Source organism: Spodoptera frugiperda, chromosome 3, assembly GCF_023101765.2.
Source record: "Spodoptera frugiperda isolate SF20-4 chromosome 3, AGI-APGP_CSIRO_Sfru_2.0, whole genome shotgun sequence".
NCBI lineage: Eukaryota > Metazoa > Arthropoda > Insecta > Lepidoptera > Noctuidae > Spodoptera > Spodoptera frugiperda.
In genome coordinates, this window is record NC_064214.1 from 6,654,246 (window position 1) to 6,664,753 (window position 10,508).

General features: G+C 42.8%; 1 pseudogene; it reads left to right on the top strand.

The window, feature by feature from the left end:
• The first annotated feature begins 6,056 nt into the window (after positions 1-6,056).
• On the top strand, positions 6,057-6,557 carry LOC126912948 (uncharacterized; annotated as a pseudogene).
• The last annotated feature ends 3,951 nt before the right edge of the window (positions 6,558-10,508 follow it).

Here is a 10,508-nt window from a genome sequence, read left to right on the forward strand (position 1 = left end):
TGACCTTGGGCGGAGGAGCAGGGTTCACTATAAGGTTAGTTCACATTCCCAGCTTGTGGTCACACGCGACCTAACTACGGCGCGGAGATTAATGATACACATACACGGTATTGTAGGTTCGTATAACAGAGCTGAACCGTGACACGCTCAGTTAAGATTTTTTTTAATATTTGTTTTATGGTATAAGCCGGTAAACGAGCAGAGGGATCTTCTAATGGTAAGCAATCGCCAAACGCTCATGGACCCACTTGAAACTGTAAAAAAAAAAAAAAAACAACAAGCAGAGCTCATGGACACCCGAAACTTCAGAGGCGTTACAAGTGCGTTTCCGGCCTTATGGGGAAATTTCAGGGTTGTTGGGAAATCGCGGATTGAGAATATTGGGAAGGAGGTGATTAAGCCTCCGGTAAACTCACTCACACAACAAAACACTACGCAAGCGTTGTTTCTCGTCGGTTTTCTGTGAGGACGTGGTATCACTCCGGTCGAGCCCGTCTATTCGTGCCGAAGCATGGCTCTTCCACACATTTTTATAAATAATTATCTATTTCTGCTATAACTACATGAATACATAGTTTAAATGATTCTTGAAGATAAAAAAAATATTGCTGAATGTCTCGAAATCTCATTGAGCCTTTGAATAATAGCAACAATTAAAATAATTCTGTACACCAGTCCAAGCTAACTTTACATAAAAGCTTAAAAAATATTTAAAAAAAGAACAAGGAAGAGCTGGCAAAGATTTACCTGTACAATTAGTCAAATGATGTCGGAAGGTGGCTCGCAAACAAATTAAGAAGCGTGAGGGGAGGGGTGCGGGGTGGGGCGGGGTGTAGAGGGGGGAGGGGGTGGCGGCTTAAACGGTTATATTTATCGCGAGCGCTATGCCGCTCACGTACACACAACACAAGTTCCGAGTTGTGGTCACGCGCACGCACCACGCGCGCTGCACGCCGCGACTGTTTCTGTCTCGCGGTGAACAGCGGGTCAGCCGTCGTCGTTCCTACAAAACATACCACAATATAACATTACCTTTATAAAATAATAATAATAAAACGTTTATTTCAGAGACTTGCTTCATAGTTTGTTAGTAATACAACTTACGTAACTATGTTATTGCTTACATTTCATTAATAAAAATAAACAAACAATTTATGTGCGTAAGTCATGGAGCAAAGCAAATATAATTGTATCACTCACTACCAATCAGACTAAGTAAATTAAAAATATATGATATTATATAATTGTAATTATATTATATAATTGATAGCGTGGACATAAACCCGTGAAGTAATAAAGATGGATTGATTATATCTCATTATATTTATCATAATTAATTATATCAATTACATCATCATATCATGAAGACATTCATAATTCAAAGCTAATGTTATACTCGTGTATACTATCTACTGTTCACATCGCAATGCATACTGACATAACTAATGTTATCGCATCTACTCGCAAATGCAGGGAATTAAAAAGACAAGCCTCTGCAAGCCGTGCCATTATTACAAGACACCGGCGACAATGTCGGCGGTCCCCGCGCCCAGTGCGTGCCGTCCCAGTGAAAGTTCCACAACAGTACAGACAGCCGTTTCCATACTTTTGCTGGAGATTACCTCTTGGGCCGTGACAGCATTATTTGGGGAGACCTGCCCGCCTCCAGAGTACCTCATAAAAGTATTTCTACACTATTTTCGCTCAAACGACGGTTATTTCACATTATTTTGTATTCGTTTAGTATTATCGTGTTATGTATTGTACCAATATATTCTACCGGTAGTACTTAGATAACTCCCGTAACTTGAACCTTATTCACTGCGTAGTGCCCTTACTTCACTAACACAGAACTATTATTGTCAACCGTTTAAACATTTTGAATTTGAACTATACCAACTTGACACGAAGTCGTGTGTATTGCCAAAGTTCTCGTGCGGCAGACATGTAGTCCAAACTTTAGCCAGACATTGCTCACAACGTGTCTCAGACACATAGACAGTTCACTTACTGTACAAAACAGCGCATTTAAATTAAAATGAAGGAAATAATGTCGTCAGGTGCAACATTAGGGCAACCTCGGAAGCGAATCATTCAGCACGCCGGTCACGGCGCGGCCGGCACGTGCGCGCCCGGACCGCGGCCGGCCCGCTCCGCCGCGCCGCGCCACGCCACGCCGAGCGCGGCGCTAAGCTTGTGACTCCACCAACTTCGGCAGCTCCGCCTCGAAGCCGTTTATTTTTATAGATCGCCGCGAAACTTCCATCCCTGTCAGGGAGGTGAAAAATCAAAGTTTATAAAAAGTCGGTGAAAGTATGTAAGATAATGCAAACTGCAAAAGTTGGGTTGTTAGGTTCCCTTCAGACATGCAACGTATTCAAATTAGTTTTTGAAAGTACTTGTGAAGGATCCGGCGGTAGGATGCTGTAACGCTGTAAGGCTGAACATTTTATAAATACACAGGCACTGTGCGTCGCGGCAGGTTAAACAATCCACGTTCTTCTATTTTAGGAAATGTTAAAAACTTCATAAAAATGAGTAAATCTTGGGACCCGGTGAGTTTATTTAGTTTCATTTCCTTTCAAGACAGTCTTAGAAATGAGGGAAAATTTCCCCGTGAACATGTCGTGAGATAATCTATTTATTCGATATTCGCTCCCGCAGAGCATGGCCGCAACACAACTCCGCAGCCTCACAGCAGCAACACGGCTCGAGCCACATCAAGGTAAACATGACGAGCCTGCGAAACGAACCGGAAAAACTATTTTGTGACACCTCGATCACACGGGAGTATCCTCTACGCCCCCAATAACCGCTATATCGAATCATAACCTCACGACCAGTCGGACATGACCTTTCCTCCAAGAAAGCTTGTCCCACTCACAGCGCCCTCGGCACAGCTCAAGTTATACCGGGGACTCACATCTCAACTCGACTCTAGGGAGTACGCGACCAATGCGATCCCGGCGTCGGGAATCTTATCCCGCGATTGGATCCCGCGACTGTAATGAGCCCGGGAATAAATACCGGTGGTAATATTCCCGAACAGATTGCTGAAGAAAATTACATTGTGAACGCCTTGAGGACTGGCCGTAAACATGTTTTGGATATTTATACGCGCCGCTCCCGGCGGGCCGGCGGCGCGGGAACGTGATTGTAGCGCGCGCCGTGCACGGGGGACGCGCGCAGATTGCTAGTAATATCATCATCGGCTGATGGGGTTGCTGCCACTACTCTCCCAGCTATGTATTGACATCCTTGGATCTGCGGAAAACTAATTATGAGTATATAATATTATATTACTTTCCCCGGCCGACACTCAATCTCCGAGGCACACGCTAAGTAAGAAATGTATGGACTCGTATGACGGTATATTCAGAATTATTATTGATAAAAAACTGCCTCTTTCTTTGAGTGCAAGACGAGGTCAATTCGATTCCTAGGTCAAGTTAAAGTGATATTTTTTTACTAAAAACTGACTTAACTGAAGTCAGTGAAAGAACATTGAATGATTTTTCTAATTTATACTGTTGGAACATCACTACGCCCCGACCGCGGGCGGGAGCTGGGGGCGCGCGGGGGCGCTCGACCAGCTGGCGCGCGCGCCGGCTCTCACACAAGCACTGCGTCATCGTCCACCGTACCGAGCGCGCGCTTACTTCATATTTCTAATTGTTAATTCGGTCATTCCTAAGTTGTACTTTATATACAGTCCACTATTATAATTGTTAGCTACGAAGTTACTGGAGTTTTGTTCTACCACCACCCGTAGGATATACCACCATTCCATTCTATACATTTTTATTATGATCAAAGCTAGTAATATATTAATCACTTCATGTGCCCTTTCTGCAATTTCCTTCATGGTTACTCATTTTTATTTTTTCGGAGTCCTAGAAGGTAAATTGTGTGGCAAAGAAGACGTATGTACAAATTGTAGCAATTGGCGTTCCAAAGTATCTGCCTACCTTCACGGGAGAGATCCCCAAAAGTTCCTGCATTAAAATATACAGCCCCAGCCTAGGATCAGTCCGCGCCGCGCTCCGGCAGCGACACTGTCAAGGCCGCGGCCATTCACAGCTATGAAGCACATACATATTTATGAACAATAATTTCCAATGATATTGTTTCCAGGGCGCGAGTTGCCAACTATCGGAACAAAGGGGAAAAGTAAATAATTCACGAGCTGAGGGAAAAATCGAGAAGACGTGCACAAGTTTGTTCCGCGCCAACTTTAGACCTACAACTATTTATTTATTGTGCTAGTGGGCTTTACGACTTACGAACAACTACTTTCACTTATACACTCGGCGAGGATCTTATCTCGGCGGCATAAGGCAGAGAGTGAGGCGCGGCGGCCGGCGGACTGCGTGAGTCGGGGCCGCGCACCTCCGGCCGTGTACACTGTACAAACACAAATAAACATATTTTGTTAAGTAAAGGTATCGTTGTTAACGCGCCGTGATTTGTTGTAATATTCATTGTTTAATTCAAGTTTCTTTTTAGTTGAGAAGTTCCCGAGCCTCGGTCGTGCGCTCACGGAAACAAATCCCGCAACTATACACAAATACCAATTACTTACAATTTGAATGTGTACGAAATTGAATGTGTTTTGTTGAGAATTGTTGCCAAGGAAGTCGGAGACACGTCGAATTGAGTGGAACGCTTTGTATCGTACGAGGACAACCGGATAATTGAAACTTTCACCCCCGACTCACTGCAGAACTATCAAAAGTTCACAACTACTTTTGGTAGACCTTTTCGTATGTAAAAAGAGTGACATTTTAATGAGTCGACTTGAAACTTGAACAACATTTGCACGACACGAGCTGGAATCTAAACGAAATCAATCTCGTTCAAACTCCTCGCTTTCAGTACTTACTAATTTATAACATGTACGTACATACCTACGTTATATGTAAATATTTCATATTTTCAATCCACGGAGCGAGTGCTTACAACATAAAAGGGAGAATTTTGAGTAAAGAAGCCCATATTTGAGAACTTTGATATTTGGAACAAGTTCACTCAAGTTACCGTCAACGAAACGCCTTTTGAATAAGTACTCGTAGAAAATGTTGTGTGTGTGGGGTTCAATAATCATGGCAGCGTCTTGCCGTTTCTCTTTATTATTATTTCTATAGCTGCTCGCATCAACAAGCTTACGCCAGGATAGTTAGTATAATATTAGTGGCATTGCATTGGCTCGTGTTACGATGGCATTCCATGAAGTGGTTGTCGAGAGTTACCGTACGAAACTGATATCATTTTGTAGCATTCCTACACTTGATGGAGAGCTCGGCACTAAGCACTTATATCAGCGATCTAATTTCACCAACGTATCTAATTAATAATCGGTGGATGGTAGTGTCAGCACGTGTTTAGAGTCCACTACATGAGTGCTCTGTGTCCGCGAGCCGCCGGTGCCAGTGCCTCAGTGTTGTTGTTCCAATGTATCCCTACACGACCCTACACGCGTGATAGGAAAGCTACTAAGAGGGTAGTAGGTTATCAGTAAGTTTACCAGAATTGCGTACAACATCAAAGAGACAGTCGAGGTGCTGGTACTACAGCTAGGAAAACAATGTAACTTTTGAAACCACGTAAGTATTTGGTTTCCAAAGGATTATGTTGTGAGAGTGGCCCTCAGTGGACACCCTCCACTTAGTGACGTCACAATAAAGATGTGTTAAAAAGCAACGAGTGTCCGAGTTACAATGCAGTCAACCACACAGTAGTGCCACTCCGCACGGTTTCACACAAACATGTGTACTTGTATGAAGTCGTTGATAACGGATTTAACCAAATATGGAACCACATTTTGCGGGTTGTGGCCGGCTTACAAATAATACTCGCTCCACATTAAACATTGTCACTAAACTGAATCTGATAAAGACTTAGTTTCACAATATCACTCGTCTGTGGATACTCGTCAGTGCATTAGTCGCTCGAAATAATAGATCGCCAACCTTTGTATCTTTTACATTACATTAAGTTCACAGTTTTTTAACTTGGTTTGGCGTTTAGTCTGAATTGTACTAACTTGTACATCAATTATGAAAACGTGTGCGGCTTGTAACGTACAGTTCAGCGATGGAGTCCAATGTGGGAGCTGCAGGAAACATCTAGATTATGGATGTGCAAATATTTCCGAAACCGGATGGAGGAAGCTTGGTACCACTAGAATGGCTCAATAGAAGTGCCCCACCTGCCGATCGTCGTCACCGGCTATGCTTACTCCTGAACCAGCGTCACTTGAAACCATATTGAGTGAAATTCGTGACATGAAGGTCCAATTACAGAATCTGCCAACCTTGGTAGGCGATCTCCGGGTAATCAAGGAGGAGTTGGATGAACTTAAAATTACATGGGAAGGCGCAAGTGGTAGACTAGATGATTTCGACACCAGGCTTGCGGAGGTGGAAGCTAAAGTATCAGGACTCAGTAACCTTCAGGAAACAGTCAATAATCTGCAGACCGACTTGGCGAGGGCGAAATATGAACTTGCAACCTACGAACAACGATCCCGACTAAACAATGTTGAAATTAACAGTTAATGTCCCAGATAAATTTGAATTAAGAACGTAATTTGTATGAACTATCTATCACATAAGTTTATCGGGTACTTAGACACGTTGAGAAACGCCAAGGGAAGGACAGAATTGTTCTATCAACCAATACTGCATTGTAGGTAGACTAACATAGGTATGGGTTACACTATTACTTTACCTTGGCCACTTGAATACTACACTTACTCAGCTGAGTCATTAATACTTCGTTATACCTGTACATTATTGTTGATCATTTCTGAGTGAGTCTTCTGAAAGTGTCCCCCAGTAGCGCGTGTCCCGTCACAGGGCTGGTAAACAAACGGCGCGGCTGATAGATGATGATAGATCCAGCACTGTGCACACACCGACCACCAGCGGCCGGCTCCGAGTGGCTCCGAGAGGGGGCGCCACCGACTTCACATGCTCACAAGTGACGGCATGCTTACAATCACATCGATTCATGAAATGACAAAAGTGTCTTGAATTATTGTTAGATTACATTACAGTACAGGCAAATACAGTTACTGTTTATTTTTCGTGATGTATTTAATCGGTAATTGTTGGATACGATTGAAGTAACTATAAAACCATCTTAAACCAAACAACACATAAGGTATATACTATACGATATATAATTATATATACTATAAATTTATACTAAGTCCTAGGTTTTACGTAGTTCTAAGCCCGCAAATTTGCAACGCCTGAAAAAGGCTGTTAAGCTGTACATAATATTTAAATTAAGACCTGTTTAATACCTTAACATGCAAATAAAGATTTTGAGTTTGAGTTTGTACACTATCAACTGACTGAACGTGAGAAAGTCGAGTCGAAATATATTGATATTTAATATTTCCATGAGTGTTTTTAGTTTTTCCTAACAATAGTGTAACCGAAGCAATGCAGTGGAGGGCAGCGACACTGTTGTTGTGCACAGAGGACACAGTACCCGTACATTACGTACAGTACAGTACAGAGGTAGCGAGTACCGTTAACCGGCAGATTTCTAAAGCCTTTATACAACGTGTTCCAGTAATATATTGCGCCCATGGAAAAAATATAGAGGCTCGCTCTGTGCGGCGCCGGTGTCAGCGGGAACTAACCTTAGAAACAATATAAGCGTAAAACCTTTTTCACAATACATTTAACTACTTAATATTGCAAGGCGCATTCTTTGGAAGGCAAAGTCAAAGTCAAACTTATTTATTTCAATTAGACCAGGAAGGCACTTTTGACGTTACAACGTAGACGTTCTTAGCATTTTATAATCTAATTCTATATATTATAGTATTGATGCAGTTTCCTACGTCATATTCTGTATATTGTAACTCTAAATAAAATATGACAAATTACTGTCCATCGAACAGACTTTACTCGCGCTGCGCCCGCCGACAGTGGAGCTCCACCTCGGTATCGAACGAGCTCGCTTTTTAACACTTTTAATGGCGTGAAAGGCCCACTATCGTCGGTCGTTAATCCACTATGAATACGCATTTCAGAGAGGTTGGTACTGTCCCCCCCCCCTCCCCGCGGGCACTGGCCTCACCCCCGGCCCCGCCGTGGCCCGGGCAGGTGACGTCCTGTCGTCATTATTGAGATATTTCAATTCACGGAATCGGATGTGATATTGTTGGTGATGGATTTTTGGGTCCGAGTAATGCTTTTCAACTTAATGGAGTACAACACGAACCGGTGCCGGGAAAGGTATGTCCGAAGTAATCGCCATTGCTAGAAGACCCTTTTATTCAGAGTACGTAGTATTTCAATTTGAGGTTATATAACACAGCCAATGTATCCCTTTCAGGAGCTACTCACATAGAGGAAAAAAACATTTTTAGAGTTGATTTAAATTATAGTGTACTCATTACATTAATTAAACAAAGACATTTACATAAAAAAATAAAACCAAATCCATAACAACAAACAAACATGCCCAGTGCTGCCCTCTGCCACTCGCCCAGACACTGACGTGTTCATTCATCATTATATCTCTGCCGAGCCCACCAGCGGCAAGAAGGAACACAATATAAGTGGAGACATTAAACCGTCGCGGAGTTTACAACTGTGTCCCAAGTTTTATGTGTCATTGTGACGTTTTACTTTCAGCTAACCATTCGGCGGAATTGTCCCAGTAACGAGTTACCGTCTTAATTTCATGTAAAACTCTTACATTACTGCGACTTCCGGAAAATAATATCGTCAATAGAGAATTCAATATGTTTTAATCATAAGCCGACCTTACTAAGCCAAGTACACCTTAATAGAAAGGAATAGAGTCGTGTTTTGGCTGTGAAGTGTAGTATGAAGCGACTTTGTATGAAGAAAGGAAATTAAATCACTAAACTTATTAGTGGGGCGAGCCGTGCCGGAGCATAACGGGTCCCTTCAATAAGTGGGTGAGCAGCGATTAAAGTGCGTTCCCAACTCTCTAAGACATCATCAAAGTGAAATTCGAAGGGACTTAATTCATTCGGAAAGAACAGTCGTATTAGGGAATTACGCATTGAATCGTAGACAATGTGAAGTGTTACAGGGCCTTCAGTACACGCGGACACGGACGGAGTCATTATTACGAATACAAATATATGACGTGGACCTAATGTGGAACATAAAATAAGTACCTAGTAGTACAACTGTCCCTACAACTTCAGCCAGTGGGTCGCACGACTACATAGCTTCTATTTCACCGCGTGCTCGCCTGCAAATTAAGTTATATCCTTTTTGTAATTAAAGTCGAATCAACTGCTGAAAATAGCTGAAGCTCTGAATCTACTTACGAGCACAAAAATGAGAACACACGAGGAATCACTAATAAAGGCGGGTTTTATTTTACACACAGAATACGGGGCCTTTATTAGCCGCTCAAAAAGCTAAGGTTAGTATAATTATGGTCATGAGAAGGCAGATTGGCCTTTCGCCCGGTAATTGGATTAGTCATTTGGTTTTATGTCCGCGCCCGCACGTGATGTGACGACACAACCTCTCTCATTGTCCGCCGCGCGCCGCCCGCCGCCCGCCCTGCGACTGCCGCGCTGTCTTATGGCTTTCGGCCTTTGGTTTATGTGAACTCAACTTTTTAATCGCCGGATTCAATATTATTTGACCTAGTCACAATTAGAACCTACATATCAACGAAATACTTAGCAACTGATCACCGATGGAATATTTTCAAAAAACATAAAATGAAAAACCTTTCAGACTATTTATGAAATGTCTTCCCATTAAGAAGTTTGACTTTACCGAAATACCGTTGGGCTCAGCAATTTGATTACTCCGTAATAAAATAATTCCGCGATAGTGCATAGCTGTTAGCAGGCGGCGCCGGGTGAGGGGAGGATATTCAATCAGTAACGGCATTACTGGCGGCAATCTGCAGCATAATGACGTCATGTCTTGTAACCCTCCGAGCTACGATTAAATTTCCTTGGCGGCACTTTAACACCCATCACAGGGAAGTCTGACAGTGCGAGTATTCGCAGACACGGAGCTGGAGACACAGGGAGTCAGGGAGGTCACGAGCAGCGCCATCTGTCCAGTGGAGCCTGCAACTACTCGTGCTAACTAACATGCACTACATTATTTACAAATATCTAATTACAATTATGTATTTTACTTTAATGTGTTATTAAGACATCATTTCTCCATTAAATTTTGACATCGTGTATAATAGCAACTTTCGGATGACAAACGGAAACTCGCGACAAACTTACCAACATCCTCACACGTGCATTAAACAAAGCGAATGCTCCAATTACAACAATTAAAACATCCACGTCAGGGAACAAGACGAGTGTCTCGACTTCCGAGACTCCCGGCAGCTGGGAGGGCGCCACTGTGCAGGTACTGTGCAGAAGGTGCAGTGTCACGTGCGTGTACACTAGTATACAGTAGCACAACACGCAGATCGTAGGTGTGATAATGTAAATGTGTATGTGTGTGTACGACTTGTACACTGAC